We start from the raw sequence: 27,261 nt of genomic DNA, 5'->3' as shown, positions 1-27,261 counted from the left end.
CGTCGTGAGCGGGAGGGGGTGTAGACTCGAATGAGGAAGTTCAGGTGGGCGGGAGCTCTTTCAGTTTCTGTTTTGTGAGCGAGTGTCAGGGTTTTGAATGTGTTGCGGGCAGCGACGGGGAACCAGTGGAGGGGTATGAACCGCAGGGGTGACATGTGCTGTTTTGGGCTGGTTGAAGACCAGACGTGCTGCTGCATTCGGGATCACCGTGAGACGAGAATAGGCTAAACTTGGACTGTATTCCAGCCTGTCTCCCTAGAATACTGGATATCGGAAAATGATGGCCTCTCCGATAGTATTTCCTGTTTATTTGAAAGTATAAATTCAGAGGAATAGGAGTGGGAGGAGCGGATGGAAAAACAAGTGGTCATGACTTGTCATGAAATCTGCCACATTAGTAGTGCAAATTTCACAATCTCTGAAGCAAGGCTCTGTCCTATTCTATTCTCTTTTATTCTATTCTAATGTGTCTGAACGAGAGCCAGTGTCAGATGACGTCAGCAGTAAGCTGGCAGGCTGCCAGACCCCACAACAGAACACACACTTAGCATTCAGGCTTGCTAGGACACACACAGACACACACACACACACACACTCACATATCAAAGACATGCCGGCCCATTCATTCATTAACGACTCACGTGTTTCCTGCCCAGCAAATCTAATCCACCGCTCCCTTCGTCCTCTGGATTTGGAGACTCGGCGGGTTTCGGCTGATGTGCAGGGCGAGGAACGAGACATTTTGTAAGCCTGTGAGCCAAACGCAGCCGACGGAGGCCCGAGATTATATAGCAGAGGTCTTAGGAGACGTCCAGGGCAAATGACCACTATGTACTATGGCCGAGGTATGCACTGTACAACATTACCCATGACCACTTGCAAAATTAATGGCTCGGAACGCTTGGAGGCATACTTTTGCATGGAAAATAAGGGTTTTCGTTAATCAATAGAAAAGGATTAATTTTTCTTTTCTAAATCCGGGCCAGCAGAACGAAAGAGAAGCACTCTCCTCTCTCCCAACAGGTGCTACCGAGGTGCCTTGGAGCAAGGCTGCCAACTCTCTTCTTACCCCAGTTGAACTGGCTATCTCCCAGTAATAGAAATGAGCGAAGGCAAGAAAAGGGGCAATCTCTGAAAGAATTGCCGACATGCGAAACCACGATAATATGTTAATGTGTTCTGTGGGAGAGGGGAGCGACTCCCGAGTTCTCAGAAACGAGACTGAGCAGATCGAAAGCCCCGCATCCTGTTTTTGCAAAATAGACCGTGGAAATTGGGCGAAGGTTGAAAACCAGTTTGATGAGTCTAGAAAATGACAAGTTGCGCCATGTAACCGACCACTGACCCCTTGCGCTGGGACAGTTAACAAAAAAAGGTCTTAACAGGAAATGAAAACATATTTTAGAGGAATGAAAAGGGGAACATGGGGAGCTCGTGACCATTTAGCCTGGAGTACATCAAAAAACTAGAGCTGATAGAGGGAGAGGAGGAGGAGGAGGAGGAGGAGATGTTTTTAAAGCCCGACTCTGCAGCAAAGCGTCACACCACTCCCTCTCCCCTGGTAACCGAGGGAGTGAGGGAGGCAGAGAGATGAATAAGAAATGAGCAGAAAAGTAAGGAGTGGGAATGAAAGAGAATAGCAGAGAGTCTTGTGAGTGTAACCTGGAAGTTTACACACCTTACTTTGGGAGGGGTTGGGGGAGCGGGTCTGTCAGGCCACCTTAGTTGCCTCATCCCTCTCTCTTGCTCTCTCTCTCTTGCTCTCTCTCTCTGCCTGTTTGTGTTTGTGTGTCACTCTCTCTCTGCCTGTGTGTGTGTGTGTGTGTCTGTGTGTGTGTACTTCCTTTTTCTGTGTGGTGTCCCTGTCTGTCATACATCATCATATCTCATCACATCTCATACCTCTGCCTTTTTCATGTTGTCTCTGTCTGCATACTTTGTTCTCTCTCTGTCTCTATCCTTTCCTATTTCTTTTTTCTTTATAGGTGCATGTTTTTGGTTGTTTGTCTCCCTTTTTTGGGTTGTTTTCCCAATCTCTCTCTCTCTCTCTCTCTCTCTCTCTCTCTCTCTCTCTCTCTCTCTCTCTCTGTTTGTAGTTTGACTTGGCAGTTGGTGTTTTGGGAATGCCACAAAAATCAACACTTCGAGGGACACAGACTGTACCCGCTTTAAATCCCGCCCACTAGGCGGTACCGCTCTCCCATTGGATAAAACGTAGAGGTGGGGGCTAATGGTTTGCCCACTGGGCTTACCCCCTTCATCTGATTAAGTTTAAGCATGTATTTGTTTTGTGTGTGGTGTGTGTGTGTGGTGTGTGTGTGCATGTGACTATGAGCATGTTACACTGAAAAACAAGTGGCTCCCAAAAAGTCAGACTTCCAATCATAAGTATTTGTTTGTCTATATATGTGTGTGTGTGTGTGTGTGTGTGTGTGTGTGTGTGTGTGTGTGTGTGTGTGTGTGTTAATGTGCCTCGTTGTGTTTGTGTCAGTGCGGAGTGTATTTGTATGTGAACGTGCATAAGGTTTCTCAAGTTCGGCTACATGCGTGCGACCTAGAAATGAGTGTTCCCAGGCACTGAGAGCAAGTAGTGGCTGCTCCCGTCACCCGTCGCTCCCCCCACCGCTGACCAGCTCACCAGACCAGCCTGACGGAGCAAAACCTGGCCTCATCAACGACATCCTGTGGGAGTCTGCAGGATCCCCTAAGACCGCCAGCCTGATGCTCAGTCTGATAAACTGATGAGTGGCCTTTCAGTGTGTGTGTGTGTGTTTGTTTGTGGGGGCCACGTGTGTGTGTGTATATTTGTTTTGAGTGTGCAAGCCAAACACACGTGCAGGTGTGCACATGTGTACACCCCCTGGGAGGGAATGGTAAGAGCAGTCCTTTAGTAGAGAGCGAGAGAAAGAGCGAGAGAGAGAGAGCGAGAGGGAGAGGGTCAGAAGTAGTGGGAATGTTGAGAGAGGGAGTGTGAGTGTGTTTGAATGGGTGTGTGGGCAGTTCTTTCTCCCCAAGGAAAGAGCGAGACAGAGAAAGAGAGCAAGAGGGAAAGACGGGGAGAAAGGGAGGAGAACGAAGAGGCGGGCAGATGTGAGGAGGAGGTGTCAATCAGTTACTTGTTCTGCAGGTGTTTCCACCTCTGCCAGCAGCACATTGGCAGTCTGATAGTACGTGTGTGCATTCGTGTGTGTGTGTGTGTGTGTGTGTGTGTGTGTCTGTGTGTGTGTGTGTGTGTGTGTGTGTGTGTGTGTGTGTGTGTGTTACACTGCAAGAACACGAGTTCCGTGTTTTTTAGGACAAAGCCCACAAGTGGGTCATTAGCTGGGTGGGGTACATCCACTTATAGTTTCCTGTATAATACACACACACACACACACACACACACACACGGTCACGTTCATACTTACCCACACAAAGGGAAACATGAAGACATATTCATAAACACATAACCTAACAAAAGTGCAAACACACACATTAATCACCCAGCCTCCACGCTGAAAAGTCTGGCATGCATCTGAGATCTGATCTGAGTTCAGCGAACTAAACAGCTTGAGCTTGTCCGGCTCCACTCGGTGTGCAACAAAATAGAAAATGTAATACAAGCGCAATACAAATTCCACATTCCACCATGTAGTCTAGTGTGAAAAATGCAAAACTTTTCCATTGGCTCCGAAAGTACGGCGAGAAAAACCTACTTTTAGCCAAGCCGGCTTTGCAGGTGTGAGGCTTTGAACTTGCGTGGCCCAGATGAAACGCGTAAGGTCTACTTTATGTGGCTTGACGCAGCATTAAAAAGTGATGGATCATGTTATCTCGCAGCGAGAGGCGGAGGAGTCACCTCGTCTCGCTCTGGACAGACGTCCTCTTTATTAGACACGTCGGTGAGAGGAGATAGGAAGTACGACGTCGGGGGAGGGGTGGTTATGAATTAATCTCTGATCTAACTGGAGCTCACGTGGCTCGTTTGGGATTTGCATTTGTCTCTTTTTTTTTCTAAATTTATTTCTAGTTTTCCCCTTATCCCACCCGATTAACCCAATGGCATATGGCCGGAACTCTTGTCGTATAACTCCTCTGGCTCACGTTTCCATAGGAAGGAGATAGTCGTAACACCAGCTTCCTTCAAACACATGTCGGCTGCTCTCGCTCTTTTACACGCTGAAGCCTCGCATGGATTGCATCACCTTCAGACCGCGAAGGAGGCGTAGGGAGAATGCTTTCGGTTGCCTGGCTGCAGGCGCCCGGATGGGCCAGAGAGGTCGCTGGAGAACGACGAGTCCCCGAACACTACATTGACCTACACCCACTATCCTTCGGGTAAGGGTGGCCTAATGAATGCCTTACCCCACAGACGCTCTGGCCGTGACCGGTTACGGCGAGTCTGGGATACGAACCTCCCAGCCACATGATGAGCGGATTGCAAGAACGGCGGTTTAGTCCGCTCGGCCATCAGAGCGGCCTGATATGCATTTGTCTCTTTTTCCGGTCTTGCCTATGCCAACTTTTGAAGGGAAACCTTCAGGGTGGACTTTAACCATCCTATCTGCAGTTTGTACCGACTGCATCAACAGCATCACTTGCTTAACAGCTTGTGGCAGCAGCTGCTGCCAGCGAACGGTGTTTAGCTGCAACTCTCTGGAACTTCACCGAAACGCCCACAATGCACCGATTTAGTCCCGTACTCTTCAGCTGGCTTTTAAGGATAACAAGTACTGTGAACTTTTTTTCAAACGCCGCGTTCTCCATATTCATTGTGGCTGAAAATGTTTTAAGCCGTTGAGGCGACGAAACATAAAAGCCTCACTGTTCCTTTATTGTGATTAGCTCGTTTACAGAAAGTGGTAGATACTGTGTGGGCTTTGCAGGAAGAAAAGAAAAACAAGCCGGACATGATGCTTCTCCAAAACAGCACCCTTTCACCACCTTATACCTGCTGCCTCTTGACGTTTGTGTAGAAAACGTGATGGCGGTTTGAATAGCAACTAGCGCTGTCGCCTCACAGCAAGAAGGTCCTGGGTTCGAACCCCGGGGGGGGGGTGTCCAACCTTGGGGGGGTCATCCCAGGTCGTCCTCTGTGTGGAGTTTGCACTTTCTCTCCGTGTCTGCGGAGGGTTTTCTGCGGGTGCTCCGGTTTCCCCCGCCATCAAAAAGACACGCACGTTAGGGTTCATACTCCTGTCTGTGCCCCTGAGCAAGGCATGGCAAGACGAAGTGGAGTTTGTCTCCGGGTGCTGCACGGCGGCTGCCCATTGCTCCTAGCGACACAGCTAGGATGGGTTAAATGCAGAGAGAGAATTGCCCCATGGGGATTCATAAAAGTAGTAGAAATAAATAAAAACTATGGGTCATTTCTTTTTTCGTTCTATATTTCACGAGTGGGTGACTGCATCTCTCACTCTGCCTCCGCTGCTAATCTGACCCCCCAATCAGGCTTTTGAACTTGACAAGGGACCTGCTGCCACCCGTCTCACAGCCGAGCGAGACGCCAAGCCCCCCCCCCCCCCCCCCCCAGAGTCACGAATGACCCCCCTTTAACCTGACGGGGCTCGGGAAATGACTTTGACGTTGAGCCCGTTTGGTGTTTAGGAGGCGTCCACCCGTGCGCGTGTAGCCCACTCACACCCAGGGGCATCGACTCGCTCGGTGGATCTAAGCCTCAGCACCGGGTCAGGGTAGAACAAAGGCTGGAAACATTACAACGAGACGCCGAGCAGATAAACCTTCAGCGGCGACCGCAGACATCCACCTTGGTGGATTACTCTGCGTCGGACCCCCGGAGGATTCTCTGCCGTTGAATCAAGTTGAGGCAACGTGACGCAAAGCTCAAGTTGCTTTCATCCATTCAGCTACAGGACCATTCCCTGTGAATTTCAAGAGCTTAAATGAGAGCAAAACGAGATATTAACAAACTTTAAGGGATGAAGCAAAAGTTGCAACTCTATTCCAACAAACATGCAGTACACATTGGGACCTCTTAATGTTTTGGTTTTTTTTTTTTAGTTGAAAACATGTTGGTGTAGACCTAGCATGGTACAACTGACTGTCATCATGATAGATTCAACAAAACAAAACAGACGCTTCATGATAAACAATTTTGCTGTTAAGGATAATGAGAATATATTACCTGAAGTTTCTCACAAAATGAGGCCTGACATATTTGAGTGAATGTTATTTGAAAATTGGGTTTGGTTTGATGTTATACTTTACATTATTTTTTTATTTTATTTTATTTTATTACTTTATTGATCCCCAGAGGAAATTCTTCCTCTGCATTTAACCCATCCTAGCTGTTACCAGACCCCTCCGTGTGATGAACCTCAGCTGGATTCTTAACAGCGCTCTGAAGTACGAGTATTTCACTGGCATTTTCCCCCTAAAAGTCGACAGAGGCGTAACTAGCATAGATGCAGGTAATGCAGCTGCATTGGGGCCCGCATGCACGGAGCCCTCTTTATCTCACCACTATGGTATCAAGGATCTCGAGCCCTGAGTCTACGGTATACTGTCTGTTTAAAAATGTGCAACGTGTGGCTGCCTGTAATGATGGACATGTGTCCTAGTGTGGCAAAATCCAACACAGAAGCGTTAGCTAGCCGGCAAAGTGTCAAGCCTGAGCACAGCGAAAAGCCCGGAGAGTGTGCCTATGATGTAAGTAGAACTTATTCATTATTCATTTGACTAATAATCAACCTACACACTTGGGTTTTGTGTTTATAAGGCCTATGTGTAGACGTGAATAATGTTGTCTATGTGTGGGTACACCGCCCCCAATTATGTTTTCATCTGTCAAGTGGCACTGCCACCGATTATGTTCTCATCTGTTATGCTGCCCCCACACCAGATGTTGTTAAGTAGGCTAGTCTACCGCTAGCTTTGCTGTTATGACTCCTCTTCTGTAGCACGGCGGTCTGTTTTCTTAGTGATCGTTTCATTTAGGTGTCAGCTGTGCAGTGCTTTTCGCTGGTGCTGGTCGTTTTTCGCTGCTCTCATTCGCAACGGATATGACGTCATGTTACGCCTGCTGGTGACGGGCGGGCCGGAGCCACTTTGACCGTCATGCATTGGGGCCCGGAACTGACTCGTTACGCCTGTGGAAAATAGATACGTGCGAACCGGATAAATCATTTACGATTTTACGCTTTTTGATATTACTTTAATTTTAATAATTCAGTAATTTTCAATCATTAATTTACGATTTTTAATAATTTACGATTTACAGTGTGCGATTAAACATTACAACCTACTATAGACGTCCATCCATTATCCAAACCGCTCATCCTTACCCAGGGTCGCGGGGATGCCGGAGCCTATCCCAGCAGTCATTGGGCGACGGACAGACGTCAGTGTTTAAAAAGTATCGCAAAGACGAAGAGGAAGAGAAATCTGGTGAGAGGGATTCTCAAGGTTAAAGGTTAAACTAGCAAGTCTTCGCAATCGCAAGGTTCAAGTGAGGTGGCTAGTGTTAACATGGCGGAGTTGGATCCCGCTCCTGCTGTGGACCGCTGGCGGCGCGTGCCAGACGGCCACCATACAGCCAGCAGCAGCAGCTGGACAACCGATATCCTCTGTGTCTAGTGGGCATGGTCCAATGTGTGATTTATGGTATGTACTATTGCACACACACACACACACACACAGAGTAAAAATATTAATTTAATTGTTTGATAATGAACTCTGTGTTACTTTTACATATTTCATTGTGCTGCTGAATATCTTTGTGTCCCCCTAAACTTTTCATTGAGTCCTTGCTAAAAAAAGATAGCGTAGAGCCCTGCTTAAATATGGTATTTCTGCATATGTAAGCAGATAGTCTTATTTTGCTGATAAAATAATGAAAGAGGTGGGGAATCCTTTTTTTTCCCCTCAGCCTCTTTTCCTGGTGGACAAAAAAAAATTTTTTTTTTCAAGGAGCGAATCCTAAGATCTTGACTCATTTTGTTTTGCGCCCATAGCGCCTTGACAGCCACTTTCATTGTCTGTCCGTCCTCGGGAATTAGAGTCACCCAAAAGACTTTGCGACATGCCAAACTTTCACAGCAATGCATCAAAGTTTCATCACGACATGTTGACATTTCATAGCAATTGCATGTCTCAGTGAAAACACTGAGATTGTCAGGGTTTTGGGAGTTTGTTGGGGGGAGAGAGCCGGGAGGTTTTGAGGGTTGTTGTTGTCAAAATAACTGGAGAATACAAATGGCTACATAACTCTTGCAATATATATGTGTGTGTGTGTCTGTGTACACACTGATGAGGCAAAACATTATGACCACTTACAGGTGAACTGAATAACATGGATCGTCTCCAAACAAGGGCACATGTCCAGGTCTGGGTAGGTTAGATGATAAGTGAACAATCAGTTCTCGTAGTCCACGTGTTGGATGCAGGAGAAATGGGCAGGTGTAAAGACCTGAGCGACTTTGACAAGGGCCAATTTGTTATGTCAGACGACTGGGTCAAAGCATCTCTGAAACGGCAAGGCTTGTGGGGTGCTCCTGGTCAGCAGTGGTTGAGTACCTACCGACAGTGGTCTGAGGAGGAACAAACCACAAACCGACGACGGTGTTGGCTGCCCAAGACTCATCCATGCATAAGGGCAGTGAAGGCTATCCCATCAGGTCCGAACCGACATAAGGTCTGCTGTGGCACAAGTCACAGAAAATTTTAGTGATGTTTATGGGAGGAATGTGTCACAACACACAGTGCATCACACCCTGCTGTGTTTGGGGCTGCATAGCCGCAGACCGGTCAGAGTGCCCATGATGACCCCTGTCCACTGTAGAAACCATCTACAGTGGGCACGCAAGTGTCAGAACTGGACCTCAGAGCAGTGAAAGAAGGTCACCTGGTCCGATGAATCCCATTTTCTTTTAGATCTCATGGATGGCCGTGTACGTATGCGCCGTTTACCTGAGGAAGTGATGGCACCAGGATGCACTGTGGAAGATGACAAGCCGGTGGAGGCAGTGTGATGTTCTGCCGGGAAACCCCGGGCCCGGCCATTCATGTGGACGTCAATTTGACACATGCTACCTACCTAAACATCACTGCAGACCAGGTACACCACTTCATGGCAACGGTATACCCTGATGGCAGTGGCCTCTTTCAGCAGGATAATGCAACCTGCCGCACCGCACACATTGTTCAGGAATGGTTTGAGGAACATGATGAAGTGTTCAAGGTGTTGCCCTGGCCTCCAAATTCCCCAGATCTCAATAAGATTGAGCATCTGTGGGATGTGCTGGACCGACAAGTCCAATCCATGGCGGCTCCACCTTGCAACTTACAGGACTTGAAGGATTTGCTGTTAATGTATTGGTGCCAGATACCAGAGGACGCCTTCAGGGGTCTGGTAGAGTCCATGCCTCAGCAGGACAGAGCTTTTGGCGGCAAATGGAGGAGCAACAGCAGATTAGGCAGGCGGTCATAATTTTTTGGCTCAGTGTAGGACAAACTAGAAGATATCCACAATCAGAGACACAAAGACTTAGACACACACACACACACAACTACAGTTTATCTCCTAATAATTACACTTTTATCCCCCGAAAACTCTGTATTGATTGGATATCAGAAACTTTTGATAACCACATTGTGAATTAGGGAGAAAATCTGCTTGGCGGATTGATTGAACTGAGCCCTTGTCTGCAGAGCAGTGACGTGGAAACGGATTCTGACACAGCTCTGGAGATGGAGCGCTTCAACCCGCATTTGATCTAATCCCTCTCAGATCAACAGTCATTTGCGTGGGCTTGTGTCGCGTCGAGCTGACAGTAGACCCCGTTTTTCTGGGATGTACATGCGCAGCGATGAGTCCAAATTCTGCCCTATTTGTGTCACTTGCAGCCTTTGTCTCAGTCTCTATTGTCAGTGGTTCTGTCTCCGCTAGACTCGCTCTCTGTCTGTCATTCACACAGACACAGACACACACACACACACTGCCTGTGTTAGTTCAGAAGTATGATGCTGCACCTGACCTTATCTCTCAGAGAAGCAGCTTTAGCTTGGGGCTGTTGGCCCAGGCCAGTCCGGGTTATTTCCCATCTGAAGCCTACGAAACATTTTAAAATCTCCTGAAATATATTTATTTTTGCTGATTCCATGCCATCCAATAGATAGGAGCAAGTGAAGTCAATTCCCTGAAGCAATTTCAACGACCTCTTTTAAGATATTGTGAGTGAGCAAAAAAAAAAAATGTAAAAAAATGTTTCAGTTTGTTTCCGAAAAGGATTTCAAATGTGATTTCAATAGAATAAATGCCATTTTATCCCTGGTCAAAATGGAAATGTTTTTTTGTCATTGAATATTTCCTGCATGTTTTATTTACAAGTGGGGACAAAAAGCCATGATTTTTTTATTATTATTTAAACCCTCATAATGTATTTTTACTTCTAATACCAGCTATTTTTTTTTTTAATCTTAGGACCATTTTTAAAAAAAAATTAAATCAGTCTTTTGGAGCGTCCGGGTGGCATGGCGGTCTATTTCGTTGCCTACCAACACGGGGCTCGCCGGTTTGAATCCCCATGTTACCTCCAGCTTGATTGGCTGTCCCTACAGACACAATTGGCCGTGTCTGCCTGTGGGAAGGCGAATGTGGGTATGTGTCCAGGTCGTTGCACTACCGCCTCCTCTGGTCGGTCGGGGTGCCAGTTCAGGGGGAGGGGAAGCTGGGAGGGGGGGAATAGCATGATCCTCCCACGTGCTACATCTCCCTGGCGAAACTCCTCACTGTCAGGTGAAAAGAAGCAGCTGGCAACTCCACATGTATCGGAGGAGGCGTGTGGTAGTCTGCAGCCCTCCCCGGATCGGCAGAGGAGGAGGAGCAGTGACCGGGATGGCTCGGAAGAGTGGGGTAATTGGCCAAGTAAAATTGGGGAGAAAAAGCCCCCCCCCCCCCCCCAAAAATCAGTCTTTAGTACAAGCTATAAAAGAACTGGTGGCTCAGTAGCCTCTTTGTTGACATTTGGATCGCGGCTCGTATCTTTATACACTTCCTTTTCCTGTTCACAGTTGTGGTGGAGCGGTTGCCCCAAGGCTGCAACCGCTCACCTGACGCCACTCTCCCGGCTGGCGGCTCCCCTGGCTGTGCATCCTCCTGCTTGTCTGCATTTGATTTGCTAACACAACAGCGCAGCAGCGCCAAGACGTGAGCTGATTTTGTTTGCAGGAGAACATAGAAAGAGAGTTTTGATCATGTCCTGGTCTCACGTTCACTTTCAGCTGAAGCTTTTTCCACATGGGTATTCCCAGAGGTAGCATGATTAACCACCCAGCTCAGTCTAGTCAAGGCACGCAGCCCCGAACCTGTTGGATGACATTATGGGTGCATTACTCATCGAAAATGATTATTAACACAAGTGTTCTTTAAAGGACAAATGGCAAATCAGGTTCTTCGGGGACGAAAGAATAACATAGCGGCTCCTTTGAGATCTTGAATTATTAGCAAATGGTGATTTAAAGATGAGTCGTGCAGAAAGAGCAGGACTAACTCTTTAACAGCTAGCTTAAAAACGCCTTGCAGGGGGGCAGCGACGCGGTGTGGAAACGTGTGATTATACGTCATTAGTAGCGAGGCCGTGAAACAACGGCTGCTGGTTCGTCCCGGGGTTGGGCTGATGGTGTCAAACGCTCAGCGTTTAAGTGCACAGGCCGATCCCCCCCCTCGCCCTTCCACCACAGCATGACAATATAATTTCAGGGGAGCGATAAGAAAGCTTTCTGCTCCCTGCGCCTCCTGACCTCACTGTCTCAGCCACTTAGTCAGCTGGAAGGTCAGCCTGTGTGTGCATGTGTGGGTCTGCGTGTGGGTCTGTGTGTGTGTGTGTTTTTACATCCGTGGCGGTGTGTTGGTGTCAGAGAATACAAGCCAAGTTTTTCTAGGGCTTCCACCCTTCGTTGCTTTCGAGTTTCTCTCGCTCTTTTTTTTTATGTATGTGTTTATTGGTCTTATCATTTCTGTCTCCGCCTGTCTGTATTTTGGTGTTATTTTCTCCCTTCGCTCTCTCTCTCTCTCTCTTTCTCTCTCTCTCTCTCTCTCTCTCTCTCTCTCTCTCTCTCTCTCTCTCTCTCTCTCTCTCTCTCTCACAGACAAACACACTCGCTCTCTCCTCCGCATTCTTTATCCCAGTGTGTACATTTTGTCTGTTTGTGTTTGTCTTTCTCCGTGTTTGCTCATCTTCCTGTCTCCGTCTGTTCCCAACTTATCTCGCTCTCTCGCTCCTGCCCTGCCACAGCCCAGGGCTCCTGTGTTTAGAATGGATTTGTTGGGGTGGGGGGGCAGTTGTAGGTTTTTAAGAGGCGACCCGGGTGTTTCACATTTCTCCTTTAACCCTTCAGCTCCACAGCGTAGCATCGGCGGGGCATCGTGCCGCGTCTTGTTACTTGGAAATTGTCCTCAGTGTTGAGGTTTGAACAGACGAGCAACTTCTGCAGGCGTTTTATCTGCTGTTTGCACACTGTAGTATAGCGAAGAGACCTACTGCTGCGTAAATAATATCTCCTCTTTCCTAACACTTCGGTATTGTACGATTCTGAGTTTGGCACCTCTGCCTGTTTGCACGCCGCACGGGCTCGTTCCCGGTGGATTAATCTGAACGAATCGCTGCAGTGCTATATTTAAGTGCACAGTAATACTGCTCAAGTACTTAATGATACTACATTATGCACTTAAAAGGAACATTACCTGAGCATACAAATGCAATTATTTATAGCCAAACAAATGAATCCGCCGGTGGCTTGAGTCAGTAGCTATCCCTTACAGATTGCCGTAATTTAAAGACGCAGTCCGGAAGATTTGAACAAAGGCACTCGGTGTTGCTGGTGTAATCCCACAAATACCCAGTTAATGAACTACTAGTTGCTCGTTGTAATGTTAAATAATGGAAAATATGAAATGCGGTAGCGCAGTGGTTAGTGCGGTCGCCACACAGGAAAAAGGTCCCTGGGTTCAAACTCCCGGGGTAGTCCAACCTTGGGGGGTCATCTCAGATCATCCTCTGTGTGGAGTTTGCATGTTCTCCCCGTGTCTGTGTGGGTTTCCCCCGGGTGCTCTGGTTTCCTCCCACGGTCCAAAGACATGTAGGTCAGGTGAATCGGCCATACTAAATTGTCCCTAGGTGTGGGTGTGTCGGCCCTGTGATGGCCTGGCAGCCTGCCCAGGGTGTCTCCCCCAATGGCTGCTGGGATAGGCTCCAGCATCCCCACGACCCTGATTGGGATAAGCGGCTTGGATAATGGATGGATGGATGGAAAATATGAAATGCACTATTTTATGCATGTGCATCTATTGCAACCAAAATTGCGAAGGAAGCAAAGTTGTCGGGTCTAGCTAGTGGATTTGGCAGACCAAGGTTGTAGGAAACTGAGGCTCAGCAGGTTTCTGGGGGGAGTTCTTGGCTAGTGAATGGATCACTTCGATTTCAGTTGGTGAAACAACACTCCCTTTTACCAGTATCGTCATAGAGTATGTCGTTTTAACCAAGGCATCAATCTTCAGGATTGCAGCTTGGTTTGATTTCGGTGCAGTCCATCATGGCCTGTCCGTCGTGTTTCCAAGCGGTGGACCTCTCGCTGTGGCGTAAAACGAGCTTGGATAATGCGATCTGCTGGATCCTCTTAAAGAACAGGAAAACATCAGGGTAGATGGATGATGTGACCTCAGCGCTCCTGAAGAGAAACATGAAAATCTGTAAAAGCGGTTGATTCATTGAGTGCTCGTCAGCGTTGTTATGAAGCAGGCTTTCACCAGATAGGAATTAATGGTCCCAGCTGAGGCAACCCAAATCAGCCTTCAAAGCCACAAAGGAGAGGGACGACTTTGAATGACCTCTCCTGGGAACCTCCATTAATATTAGTGTGTGTGTGTGTGTGTGTGTGTGTGTGTGTGTGTGTGTGTGTGTGTGTGTGTAGGAGAGAGAGAGAGTATGGAAAAACCAAGTACATGTCAGTGCAACATCCTCCCTTCAATACCCCCAATCTTCTCTCACTCTCTTGCTCTCTGCTGCTCTCTTCCTCCCTGCCGCTCCCTCCCTCTCTCTCTCTCTCTCTCTCTCTCTCTCTCTCTCTCTCTCTCTCTCTCTCTCTCTCTCTCTCTCTCTCTCTCTCTCTCTCTCTCTCTCTCTGTCTCTGTCTCTGTCCCTCTTCCGCTCTCTCTCTTTGCCACTGTCTCTGTCTCTCTGCTGCTCTCTCTTCCTCCCTCTCTTGCTCTCTCTCACTGTCTCTCTCACTGTCTCTCTCTCTCTCTCTCAGGGATCTTTCTAGTACAAGTGGAATTGCTTCTTAATAAAGGTCATGTTACCCTTTGAGAAAAAAACATACAATAGAAGCTCATTTGGGGGGAACAGATTGATAGATAAACAGATTTTATACACACACACACACACACACATACATATATATAGTGCATATTTTTCTAGACTATGATGGAGTTTTGTGGAGCAAGTATTTCCAAACTTGAGAAGGTTATTCCCGAGGTAGGGAAGCTGGATGCTCGCTCGCTGTCACGGCTATGTGTTTTACCCTTAAAGCTGAACGAAAAAGCAGTAGATGTTTAATAGTTGTATAACGTTACAGGATGTTGGGAAAGGTTAAAACAGCATTAAAGGCACGATCTGTGACACGTGTTGAGTTTGCAGAAGCCCAGCCCGGGGTGAACCTCGCCAGCTGAACCAGCTGTAGGAGAAGTTGTGGTGCGTTGTTTTAGGGGAGGCGGTATCAGGAGGAGTTCATCATCTTGCGTTTGTAAACAGATGGAATAATCAGTGTTGTATACACTGGCTTTGGGCTCAACTGTGGAGCGTTCATTTCAGCTGAACGGGAATAATCCATCCATCCCTGTGGACACTGTACTGCACTGTAGCTGGCAGGCAGGCAGGCTGTGTGTGTGTGTGTGTGTGTGTGTGTGTGTGTGTGTGTGTGAGTCCAGGAGAGATGAAAGTTCAAGTCAAATCTCCCGATCATCAACATTAGCGGTCGTCTGAAAATAGGAATAGGATTCAAATCTCAATGTTTGTTCCAGTTTCGGCTTTGTTTGTGTGCGCCGGTTTGCGTATTTACATGTGGTTGTGTGTGAGCGTGCGTTATATTTGTGTCATTTATCTACAGCCCCTCCTTAGATAAGAGGTTATTTTTTGTGATCCACGGGAAGTGATGTCAAACAGGGCACAGGAAAGGCCCTCATGTGTTTCCTGTCCAAGAGAGCAGGCAGCTGTCAGGCCAGTGGATCCTTGCAGTTCCCATCTTCCTCTCTGCTCTTCCAGAAGCGTTCCCTCCTCTGTTTCTCCTTCCAGCGGTTTTCCAGTCTGGTGTATTCACTTTGACCCGTCACTGTCACACATGCCTGTGTGTGTGTGTGCGCGCGCGTGTGTGTGTGTGTGTGTGTGAGTTAGTGAGTGTGTAGTTATTTGGGTGTTTGGGGTCCCCGTGTGTGTGTGTGTGTGTGTGTGTGTGTGTGTGTGTGTGTGTGTGTGTGTGTGTGTGTGTGTGTGTGTGTGTGTGTGTGTGTGTGTGTGTGTGTGTGTGTGTGTGTGAATGAGTGGGTGGTTATTTTGGTGGGTGGGGTTGATGTGTGTGTATGAGAGAGACGGAGAGAGTGAGTGAGTGGTTATTTGGGTGGGTGGGGTTGATGTATGTGTGTGTGTGTGTGTGTGTGTGAGTGAGTGAGTGAGTGTGTAGTTATTTGGGTGTTTGGGGTCGATGTGTGTGTGTGTCTGTGTGTGTGAGTGATTGAGTGAGTGAGTGTAGTTATTTAGGTGGGTGGGGTTGATGTGTGTGTGTGTGTGTGTGTGCGTGCATGTGAGAGAGTGTGTAGTTATGTGGGTGTTTGGGGTCGATGTTTGTGTGTGTGAGTGAGTGTAGTTATTTAGGTGGGTAGGGTTGATGTATGTGTGTGAGTGAGAGAGTGTGTGGTTATTTGAGTGGGTGGGGTTGCTGTGTGTGTGTGTGCGCGCGTGGTGGGGTTTAAGGGTGGTTTGTAGTTTAAGGATGTGTTTGTTTACATGCCTGTGTTTGTTTGTGTGTGTGTGTGTGTGTGTGTGTGTGTGTGTGTGTGTGTGTGTGTGTGTGTGTGTGTGTGTGTGTGTGTGTGTGTGTACCAGTGGTACAGGCTAGAGAAGTTGAACTGTCAACAGAGCAGGGACACATCTCCAGTGGACAGCATGCACACACACACACACACACACACACACACACACACACACACACACGGTACCCAGGTCTTGTGGCAGTATCTTTCTGCCTGCAGCCCTTAACCTTGCCTGGCTGAATGCAGATACTGTGTTCCCAAAAGTGCAATTTCAGAAATCTTTTTTTTTTCCTCAAAACTTTTTCATCCAAACAAATTCCTGTAAGGGTCGATTATAAGTTTTGTTCTAATGCGTTTCCAAACCCACAAGAAACTTCTCGACTCTCCTTGCCAAAGGGCAACTTTGCTGTTTTTAGATTCAGCTTCAACAGTTCAACCACATACGGACTTATTTCCCTTAACGTGACGCTACGTAGGTATGACCCGGCCATCATACGTAGGTATGACCCGGCCGTCATATGTAGGTATGATCCGGCCGTCATACGTAGGCATGACCCGGCCGTCATACGTATAGGTATGACCCGGCCGTCATACGTATAGGTATGACCTGGCCGTCATACGTATAGGTATGACCTGGCCGTCATACGTATAGGTATGACCTGGCCGTCATACGTAGGTATGACGCGGCCGTCATACGTAGGTATGATCCGGCCGTCATACGTATAGGTATGACCCGGCCGTCATACGTATAGGTATGACCCGGCCGTCATACGTATAGGTATGACTTGGCCGTCTTACGTAGGTATGACCTGGCCGTCATACGTATAGGTATGACCTGGCTGTCATACGTATAGGTATGACCTGGCCGTCATACGTAGGTATGACCTGGCCGTCGTACGCCGTCTCTGACTGCATGTGTACCGTCCACAAAGCTCTTTCCAAAGGACCGCTCCATAAAAAATATGAACTGGGGGGGAAAATACAAGAAAATAACCTCCTTGACTGCCAGAAGGGTCATCTTAGCACCCAAATGAGTAGTTATCATGGGATCAGATGACTGTCTGGGCAGTGCATACTGCTGATGCTAGCCATATCCTAAAACTAGCCGTATATACACACTCCTGCTTGTAAAAGCAGGGCTCTAACCATCCTTACTGCCTCCACTTCAGATGTAGAAACTTACTAGCAAAATCAAGCCTTGACACCTTTTTTTTTATGTTTTTGGTTTTTTTTTTTTTTTTTTTTGCTAATTTCTTTCTGCACACTGACAGGTCTTGTTAAGGCAAGGCGGGCTCACGCTGTCTCGCTCCGAGCCGTGTGCCGGGAAAGTGGCGTGTTAGCGAGGGAGTGTGTACGGGGCCTTGTCACCTCCCATGAACGCGCAGACAGGCGGATGTGCAGAGCGGGGCGGACACCTCTCTCCGAAAGCTGTTGGAGGGGAAGCCGGCGTGGGTGGGAAATCTACCCGCAAACAGAGAGCTCATCCTCCATTCTGCCATCCAGGAGGGGAGGGGGTGGGGGGCTGGGGGATATCAAACCCGGGACACGCTGCTCACAAATCAGCATTTTAATGAAAAGCTAACCGATCTTGCAAACTCTTGCTTTCCCAATGCTGCGTTTGGGCTCGAACAGCCGAGTCGGTGAATGGCAGTCCATGCACCAACTCAGCTTCTGCAAAGTATTACAGGGTGGATGCTCGTGCAGTGACGGGCAGTGGGGTTTTTTTCGCCGTCCTTGAACCTGCAACCTTGAAGTAGCAATTGATTCGGCGATACACCAATCAGCATCCAGCGGCCGTCTCTACCTCCTTTGACATTGAACCATGAATAATTTTGACACATAACAACAAGGACCAGCTTCAGTGCAACATGAAGTGGTAGAAAACGCTAGATTGGTTGAAAAGACACAGAGAGGGGAATGGTGGTGTGGAAAACAGATTCCCATCTTCCCAAGAGACTGGAGCACAATATAGCATGTAATCCCTTTTCGTAAATACAGATCTGACCTTCACAAGGGCCATTTATGGATTAAAGACGGACCAACAAATATACACCCCCCCCTTTTTTTCTCTCCAATTGTACCCGTCCAATTACCCCACTCTTACAAGCCATTCTGGTCACTGCTGCACCGCCTCTGCCGATCCGGGGAGGGCTGCAGACTACCACGTCTCCTCCGATACATGTGGAGTCGCCAGCCGCTTCTTTTCACCTGACAGTGAAGACTTTCACCAGGGGAGACGTAGCGCATGGGAGGGTCACACTATTCCCCCCCAAGTTCCCCCTCCCCTCCGAACAGGCGCCCCAACTGGCAGAGGTGACGCTAGTGCAGCGGCCAGGACACATACCCACATCAGGCTTCCCACCCGCAGACACGGCCAATTGTGTCTGTAGGGACGCCCGATCAAGCTGGAGGTAACACTGGGATTCAAACCGGCGATCTCCGTGTTGGTAGGCAACGGAATAGACCGCTAGGCCCCCCAGACACCCCACCAGTAGATATACATTTAAGCAAGAATTATTGTGTGTTTGGATGTGTGTGATAAAGATACAGACCCGCATCATTTCATCCGAACGCCGTTGTTATCGACTTGACCCTCCGTCAACTGGCCCAGTTGTCCAGATGGTGCAGGACGACAGCCTGGGCTGAGGACCTGGCGTCTGTGCTCAGAGCCATGATATAGTGCTGTGGATGAATAGGAGATATTGATTGGGCTGATGAGCAAAGAAATGTCACTGTTGTTTTACTGTTATGAGTTAGTGTGGGCTAAACTGTCTGTGTCTGAAGGGAGGGAGAAGAGGATGGAGGGATTTTTTTTTTTGTTTTGTTGTTTTTGATTTTGAGATACTTTATTGATCCCCGTAGGGAAATTACGCTCTGCATTTAACCCATCCTAGCTGTGTAGCTAGGAGCAGTGGGCGGCCGCCGTGCAGCACAGCTCCAGTTCGTCTTGCCATGCCTCGGTCAGGGGCACAGACAGGAGTATGAACCCTAACATGCGGAGGAAACCCACCGCAGACACGAGGAGAACATGCAAACTCCACACAGAGGACGACCTGGGATGACCCCCAAGGTTGGACATATTATCGCATTATACATATTATATATATTATTGTTGAATGTAGTGAATTCAGGGGGCAGCTGGGAATCCGCCGCAGCCAGGAATCGAACCTGGATCGCCCGGACCACGGGTGGCTGCACTAACCAGTCAGCTAAAGGGTCCGAACCTTTAGTCCGACCTGGATGCAGCGATGAGGGAAGACTGAATCAATGCTCTTGTCTCTAGGAGCGTGAATTCATTTGCGTGTGTGTCTCCGTGTTGGAGTTTGTTGGTCTGTATGTGCCTTCTTGTATGTGCACCTGTGTGTATTTGTATGTGTGAGTTTGCACAGAGGCATGTGTGTGTGTGTGTGTAAGCAGGGACACATCTAGGAATTAGTGCCTGTGGCTGATTTTTTTTTTTTTTTTTTACAACACAAGTTCACTCATATACACACATTGCACAGTGTACTGTCAATGCTACATAGCCAAAGAATTGCTGATGGGAACACAGTTGGTTGGCTAGTGAATGTATAAAACAGCCCTTCCCCCTTTCCACTCCCCCCTCCCCACACACACACACACAGCCTAAAGGGCTTCTCATCTTATTTTCCAACACGTCTCTCCACACGTTTCCAGTAATTCCCTTAAAATTCCTCTCTCTCTCTCTCTCTCTCTCTCTCTCTCTCTCTCTCTCTCTCTCTCCTGCAGTGTATTACGGCATGCTTTTACACTGATGCTGATTGGTAGCAAAAGAACAGGAGCAGCTGTGTGGCTAGGTGTGATTAATGCCCACTGGTCCGGGAAAAAGGTGGACTTTTATGCTGCATTGGCTATACTACAGCTCTGCCATCTACACTCTCTCTCTCCCTCTCGCTCTCTCTCTCTCCCTCTCCTTCTGTCTTTGGATCTTCATAACTAAATAGAATTAAGTGAGTAAGGGAATTAATAGGTCTGTAGTCAACTAAAGAAAATCTTGGTCGACTGAAATCTTACCTGCTCTTCAACCAATCGATTAGTTGTGGGGAAAAAAATCTGCATGTTCTATCTCTAGATTAAGTAAATTGGCCACAGTTCACGCTACCTGGTAGCCTAATTAGCCTTCATAAGTTATAAATAAACATAAGAAGCTAGTATTTATAGCATATTAAACCATCCATCCATCCATCCATCCATTATCTGAACCGCTTATCCTGCTCTCTCGGATGCTGGAGCCTATCCCAGCAGTCATTGGGCGGCAGGCGGGGCGACACCCTGGACAGGCCGACAGGCCAGCACGCGCGCACACACACACACACACACACACACACACACACACACACACACACACACACACCTTCACCAAATCACCTGACCTACATGTCTTTGGACTGTGGGAGGAAACTGGAGCACCAGAGGAAACCCACGCAGACACACGCAACATGCAAACTCCACACAGAGGACAACCCGGGACGAACCCCCACCCCCAAGGTTGGACTACCCCGAGGCTCGAACCCAGAGCCTTCTTGCAGTGAGGCGACCGCGCTAACCACTGCACCACCGTGCCGCTTATATATTAAACCATTTTTAACCTAATTATTTTATACTGAAATTATAACAGACTCAGAGCCAACCAGCATGGCGTGCCCATATTCATATGATTTCTGAAAATAGAACTATATCAATTCACAGAAATGTGAATCAGTTCATCTGGATACAGCGTTTATTGGGAGAAACGTTTCATCACTCATCTAAGTGACCTCGTCAGCCTCAACTGACTGCAGGTATCCGCAACCTTATAAACGATACAGTGGCATAACGATCGAAACCGACGATCTGTTTCATATGCAAATCACCATGAACATTAACTAGAGTTTCAATGGCCATGTGTACTATTCACAGAGAATTTGGAAATGGTTGCAATCACAGCATTGTAAGATGGCGACAGATGTACTCGTAGCCCCCCCCCCCCCCTCGGTTCAGGGATGGTCGTTCCCTCTTCACATAGATGGCCTCTTTGACTCCCCGTTCAAACCAGCCTTCCTCCCATATCAAGGATGTGCACATTCCCATCCGTGAAAGAGTGGCCACTGGCTTGTAGACGGGAGGATTACCGTGACTTGTAAATCGGGGAAACCAAACCAGACTCTGGCCAAGAGGATGGCACGACACAGAAGAGCTGACATGTCAGGCCAGGACTTCACGGTCTACACCCATCTAGTTTTCATGCAAACAACCGAATATGTAATCAGTTTCTCCTTGTGCATCTCCTCCCATTATTTTGCCTGGGGGTGGGGGTGGGGGGGGTGAACATGACTTGGAAGAGACTCAGCCAGACATTTCTCTGTTCTCGGCTGAGACAGACGGCATAGCTCTGCAACACGTGTCTTTCGGTTTCATTAAAGCCATTAATTTTTAAGGATTCTGTTGTTCTACAGTATTGCTGCTTGTATTGTTATTTGTTTATAAAAAAAACATATTCCAGAAGGTTTGGTGTGATTTATGCATGTTTGTAATCCCAAGGGGTTTGGTCGAGCGAGGTCCTTTTGTGACATAACAGCATGTGACATTTTTTTCTAATCATGGATTCATTATAGACCTACATAAATGCTCATAATGATAGGCTCTGAATCCGAGACAACGCCCGACAAAAGCGCTGTGAAACAGAAGCGCGGAAACGGCATACTAGCGCCAGCAAATTTAGGATTTATATTTATAAGATTTATATTTATTAATAATTTCTTGTCATTTCTCAGTATCCGCATACATTGAAATTAAATTTGTCCTCCATATTTAACCCTTCCTATAACTAGGAGCAGTGGGCGGGGCCAACTCCAGCCCCAGATTCCATCAGCTATTAGCCTAAGTCTATAACCTTTTACAGCCTGAACCCAACAAGAGTCAAACAGAAACACAAAACACACTTATTTCTGTTATGACAACACGTTTAATGAGATGGCTGTAACATTAGGCTTAACAGCGTAATATGCCGACATTTTCCTGACAATGAACAAACTAGTAAATAGAACAAGGTAGGTAGCGCGGTTATACAGCAGTACAGCGCACGTTTTAATAAATGAACAATTTCTTTGCAATTTTCGAATAAACAAATCACAATCATGGTGCAAGCTTCGTTTGAATAAGCCATAAGCCTACCTACACTCTCTTCATGTTGTGTGCGAGGAAGATGAGTTTGTCCACATTTTCAGGTAAAAAAAGGAACTTCTGGTCTTGTTCAGGGTGTAGCCAGCCTTTGAGAAAATGTACATTGATGGGGTTGAGGTGGCCGGAACATAAAGGTAGTATTTAGCTACAAGTGACAGTTTAGGGTAGCGGTCACTGTTTTGCTTCCACCATGCAAGTGCGCCAGACTGGTCTTAAGTCGTGTCTCTCAAATTTTGCTCCATCTCTTTCTTTGCGCTCTCTATTGTGTTCTTCTTCCTCTTCATCATCGGACTCAGATTGCATCAGCATTGAAATCCTCTGTTTCTTTTTTTTTCTTTTTTTTTTTGTGACGGCGTGGTAGTCTCCTCTCTCCATGGTTTGCTGCCGGCTTTTCTTCCACCTCCCAAATGGTCTGTTGCTGGTGCAGATGTTCAGCCAGGTGGACAACCTTAAAATCAAATAGCATTTTATTCGTCAGATCTGCAGATGCGTCGTGCACAGGATAAAGTAGTGTGGCATAATAACAGTATATATAATTCAAATTTAATTTAATAATTTAAACATAAAATATGAGTCTAACCTCAATGTAGACGAGGTCCTTCATCTCTTTCTCGAGGAATTTCAGTTGCTTGAATTGCGGGTCCAGTGCTCAAGAAAGGAGATAGATGCTGCTGGGCTCCAAACAGTTTCTATCTGCGGCTGACCTCCGTGATGAGGGTCTTCTTCATTTCTCTGATGGCAGGGCTGTTATCCTGCTCTGGTGACAGATGGCCTTTCTTCAGGTTGAGGAGCATTGGCAGTGTGTTGCAGACAGCATGTTCTGCTCCTGTGATAGCAAGTTCTGCGAGCGTGTTAAGGACCCCAGCACTTCTGCTGTCTCCTGTGCCAGTTGTCACTGGTCTGCTGTCAGGTCCAGGGTGCGATCTCCTTTCTTTGTGATGCTGGGATCTGACAAACAGCTGTCACTGGTCATCATTGCTCCACCAGTTGGTCGAGCATTTCATATGTAGAGTTCCATCGGGTAGCGGCGTCTTGTACGAGTTTGTGCTTGACAATATTCTGCTGCTTTTGTTTCTCTTTCAAGGCAGCTGTAGCGTTAGCACTTTTTCTAAGTGTCCCACGAGATTCCTGGCAGCCGAAACTGCGGCGTATTTTGTCTTTTTTTTTAGAGCTGTATTTATGCACAGCTGTAGTGTGTGTTCTGAGCAGTAGAGTAGACCCCTTGGATGTTGCCCCATTTTTCCAGTTCTTTCTTCAGCGTCTCCGTGCACAGCTTCATATTGCTAGCATTGTCGTGAACAACAGCAACTCGCTTGTCATTTGGAATGGCGAAGGCATCTGCCGCTTCTCCAAGCTGTTGTGCAATGTTGACTCCTGTATGGCTCACCTCTATTCCTTTGGTTTCCAAAACGAAGACACAGAGGTCCCACTCCTGAGTTATAAAGTGACAGGTGACAGCCAAGTATGCCTCCATACTCACCGAGGTCCAAACGCCTGTTGTGAAAATTAAGGCAGTTGAGTTTTCCGCGAGAGTTGAAATTTGGTCTCGCAGATCGCTGTACCCAAGAGACAGGACATGTGAAATAATGAAGCGTTTGGGGATGGTGTTGTCAGGCTCCGTCTTCATTAATTTTCTGAAGCCTTTGCCTTCCACTACATTAATGGGTCTCATATCATAGCGATTAACTCTATTATAGCATCCGTTATCTCTCTTTCTTTTCTCCGTTATCAGTTTTTGGAACTGTAGGGTCTGCTGTGTAGATTTGGGTGTGGTTGAGGATGCACCTATGGACAAATTATCATTAGGCTGGGCTACTCTGTGTTTTTTATGCCAATATGGTTTCATCTCGATTAAACAAGTGGCATGTTCATATGACCTGCAACTGTAATAATCATAATTCAGAGGGGTGTGGACGTTTTTTATGGGCCTTCAGCCCAGATGTTCCCACATCGTCCTTATGTTTTATTTTAAGTTGTTCGGCTCAGTTGCAACTATTTTCCAAGCAAAGTAAGTGCACGTTTTTATCATGTGTAACGTTACTGTTTAAACAGTGGATAAAAGCAGCTTGATAATGGCGACTGGAAAACTGATATGAGCTACGCTAAGTTTGCTAGCTAGTATAGTCTCGATTTCTCCCCCCCCCCTTTTTTTTTCCTCCCCAATTGTACCTGGTCAATTACCCCACTCTTCCGAGCCATCCTGGTCACTGCTCCACCCCCTCTGCCAATCCGGGGAGGGCTGCAGATTACCTCATGCCTCCTCCGATACATGTGGAGTCGCCAGCTGCTTTTCACCTGACAGTGAGGAGTTTCGCCAGGGGGACGTAGTGCGTGGGAGGATCACGCTATTCCCCCCAGTTCCCCCTCCTCCCTGAACAGGTGCCCCGACTGACGCGCTCGTGCAGCGACCAGGACACATACCCACATCCGGATTACAACTCACAGACACGGCCAATTGCGTCAGTGGGGACGACCAGCCAAGCCGGAGGTAACACGGAGATTCGAACCGGCGATCCGCATGTTGGTAGGCAACGGAATAGACTGCCACGCCACCTAGACACCCTAGTCTCGATTTTTTTACACCATATAAGAATAGCCGACTACGTAGAGCATTCAGGTGATTTATCATGCTTGTTGTGCCACCATGGTGTGGTAGGCCAGTTTCAAATTGCATATTTGGCAAACTGCCGTGTCATCACTCAATTTGTGTTCCCACACAGCTGAGGTCTTCGGCATTTTGTCTTCCCTTTAGTTGCCAAGGTTAACTGAAGCATGATGTTCACTGCTGTGAGTGAGAGGGATGTCCAGCGCCGCAGCTGGGACAGTATATATTTCCACATTCTAACAATGCAATTAAAAAGTATAAATATAGTACAAGAATGTGCTGACAGAATGTATTTTGCTGTTTGCCTTTATTGATAGCCTTCATTTGGCACAACCCCCCCCCCCCGAATATCTGAATCCCAACATTGAAAACTGAATACCTACCCAGCGAACAAATAGTCAAATATTCATCTCCAGCCCTAGTGTGAAAGGGCCTTAACACCGGCAATCATCTGACCAGTGAGAATTTGGTCGGATGACAGCATATCAACCGACCAGTCGACCGAGAGACTAAAGCACCCTAGGAATAAAACATTGGATGCCAATGCCTCCAGTTCTCTGCCCCTGACTTCTGGGATAAGAAAAGGTTTATACCCAGGAGCGGTGATGCTTGGCTGGCCGCGATTAATCACCAGGTCCAGGCTGTTGCTTAGGCCTCCAAAGCAGGTACCAGGTTGATATGTTTCTGCCAGGGAGTTTAACAACCAGGAGTTCGAGACTGCTATGCTAACGGGCTAATCCCCCTGCATAGGATGACAGCCTTAGAGTTGGTGTGCTCTCTTGCTTCCTCTCTCTCTCTCTCTCTCGCTGGCTTTCTCTCTGTCATCGTTTTCACTCTTTCGCGTGTTCATTCACTTTGCCCTCTCCCCATCCTCTGCCATCCACAGCTCATCTGCCATCAGGCTAAAGAGAGGATGAATAGGTAATCTACTATTGAGGCTGCCCAGGATTACAATGATCAGGGGATCTGGAACGCACCGTGCCGGGTTTATGAAATTCTCTCAATCCATGCTGGCAGCTGCCAGGGCTTTTGTCAATACGCTAATGTTCTCAAGCTGGTTTTGGAAAGATGAGCTCAAGCCAACTAATCCCTCTTCAGTGTGTGTGAGTGCATCTGAATGTATTTGTGTGTGTTGTGTGTATCTACAATTGTGCCAAACAAACAAATGGGTGATATGAAAAAGGATTTCTGAGGTGAAACCACTCTATTGGAATCAATGGGGAGGCTTACTTTGAGGTCTATGGCCCTGAATTTAAAGTCGGGAGGTGACAGTTGCCCGTCCGTGTTCGTGAAGATACAAATAGGTGCCGTTTCAGTGCATCCATTCAGAGAGGTTCCTGAATTCACCAGCTGTAGTAGGAAGCATTAATGAGGCTTCTTCATTCGGAAATTTGAGTGCAAGTCTTCAGTAGAAAAGCAGTTTCTTGTTTGCCTTCCACTCGGGTTTTGGTGTCTATAAGTGGGCGTTTGCACACAGCCACAAGGACGCATTAAACTGCAAACACACACACACACACACACACACACACACACACACATATATATATATGTATACAGACACAGCCTTACAATGCTGTCCCTATACGCGGACCCTAAGTGGATCATCTCAAGCCAATGTCACGGAGCATTGTGTTCCCCGTCGCAGAGTGCTTCCCTTGCCATAGACTAAATCTATAAATTGGATGAAATAAAGAGGTGCAGAGCTGGGCTCGTCCACTCCCTCTGGGCTGAGCAGATAGGGCGCCGGGCTAGGCATGGCGAAAAAGTCGGGCATGAACAGAAATATCCTCAGTGGGGGCTCGTTTGGTGTTTATGTTAATGCACGTTCCCCGAGAAACAGGGAATAAGCCGGAAGAAGAAGTTAATGCACATTTCTACTGTCCTCAGCTGAGAGCGACAGGAAACTCAGTATGATGGACAAGAGAAAGAAAGAGAGTCTGTTTATTTATTAGCCGTTCGCAGTAAAACTCACAGAGCACCACCACATTGCACCAAGAAAAAAAAACACAATAAAGCAAATACAAGAGGACAAGGCGATGAACACGACGCAGTAAAACCGACAGTAATGAAACACAAGATGGTGATGTATGATATTTACCCCACCGAAGGGGCTGAGAATCTTAAAATAGCTTATTTGCACGGCACATGGCATTTGGAAAGAAACCTCTCCCAGAAAGCTTCGTTGAGAATTTAAATGAACGGGAGCGTCCGACCAATGGATGACAGAAGGACAAGGACAAGAGGATCATTTAAAACCACACCAGTGTGTGAAAACCACTTCAGAATTTTTGACATCATTCGCTCATTAACTCATTGTCAAAGCAAATAGTTCCCCAGATAGGACTCGAGTAGGTATGCACATCCTTGTGGAGAAATTTTTTTTCTCATCTTTTCTCACAAAAAACTAATTAAACCAGAACAGGGACTGAGCAAAGATTCGGTTTTATCATTTTCA

At 47.3% G+C, this 27,261-nt stretch overlaps 1 protein-coding gene across 8 annotated transcripts in view; it reads left to right on the top strand.

Annotated features, from left to right (window-relative positions):
• LOC130110583 (pleckstrin homology domain-containing family A member 5-like) overlaps window positions 1–27,261 on the top strand; it is a 238,489-nt gene that overhangs the window by 10,434 nt on the left and 200,794 nt on the right. The window contains exon 1 of one of the 8 annotated variants that reach the window (XM_056277739.1): window positions 9,042–9,055. The exons of the other annotated variants lie outside the window; for them this stretch is intronic. The gene's annotated coding sequence lies outside the window, so the exon portion shown is untranslated. Of the gene's footprint in view, window positions 1–9,041; window positions 9,056–27,261 lie in introns of those variants that run through there. 8 annotated transcript variants of the gene reach the window in all.

Source organism: Lampris incognitus, chromosome 3, assembly GCF_029633865.1.
Source record: "Lampris incognitus isolate fLamInc1 chromosome 3, fLamInc1.hap2, whole genome shotgun sequence".
In the NCBI taxonomy this organism is placed as follows: Eukaryota; Metazoa; Chordata; class Actinopteri; order Lampriformes; family Lampridae; genus Lampris; species Lampris incognitus.
The sequence above is the reverse complement of the archived record's forward strand: the minus strand, read 5'-3'. Positions and strand labels throughout refer to the sequence as shown.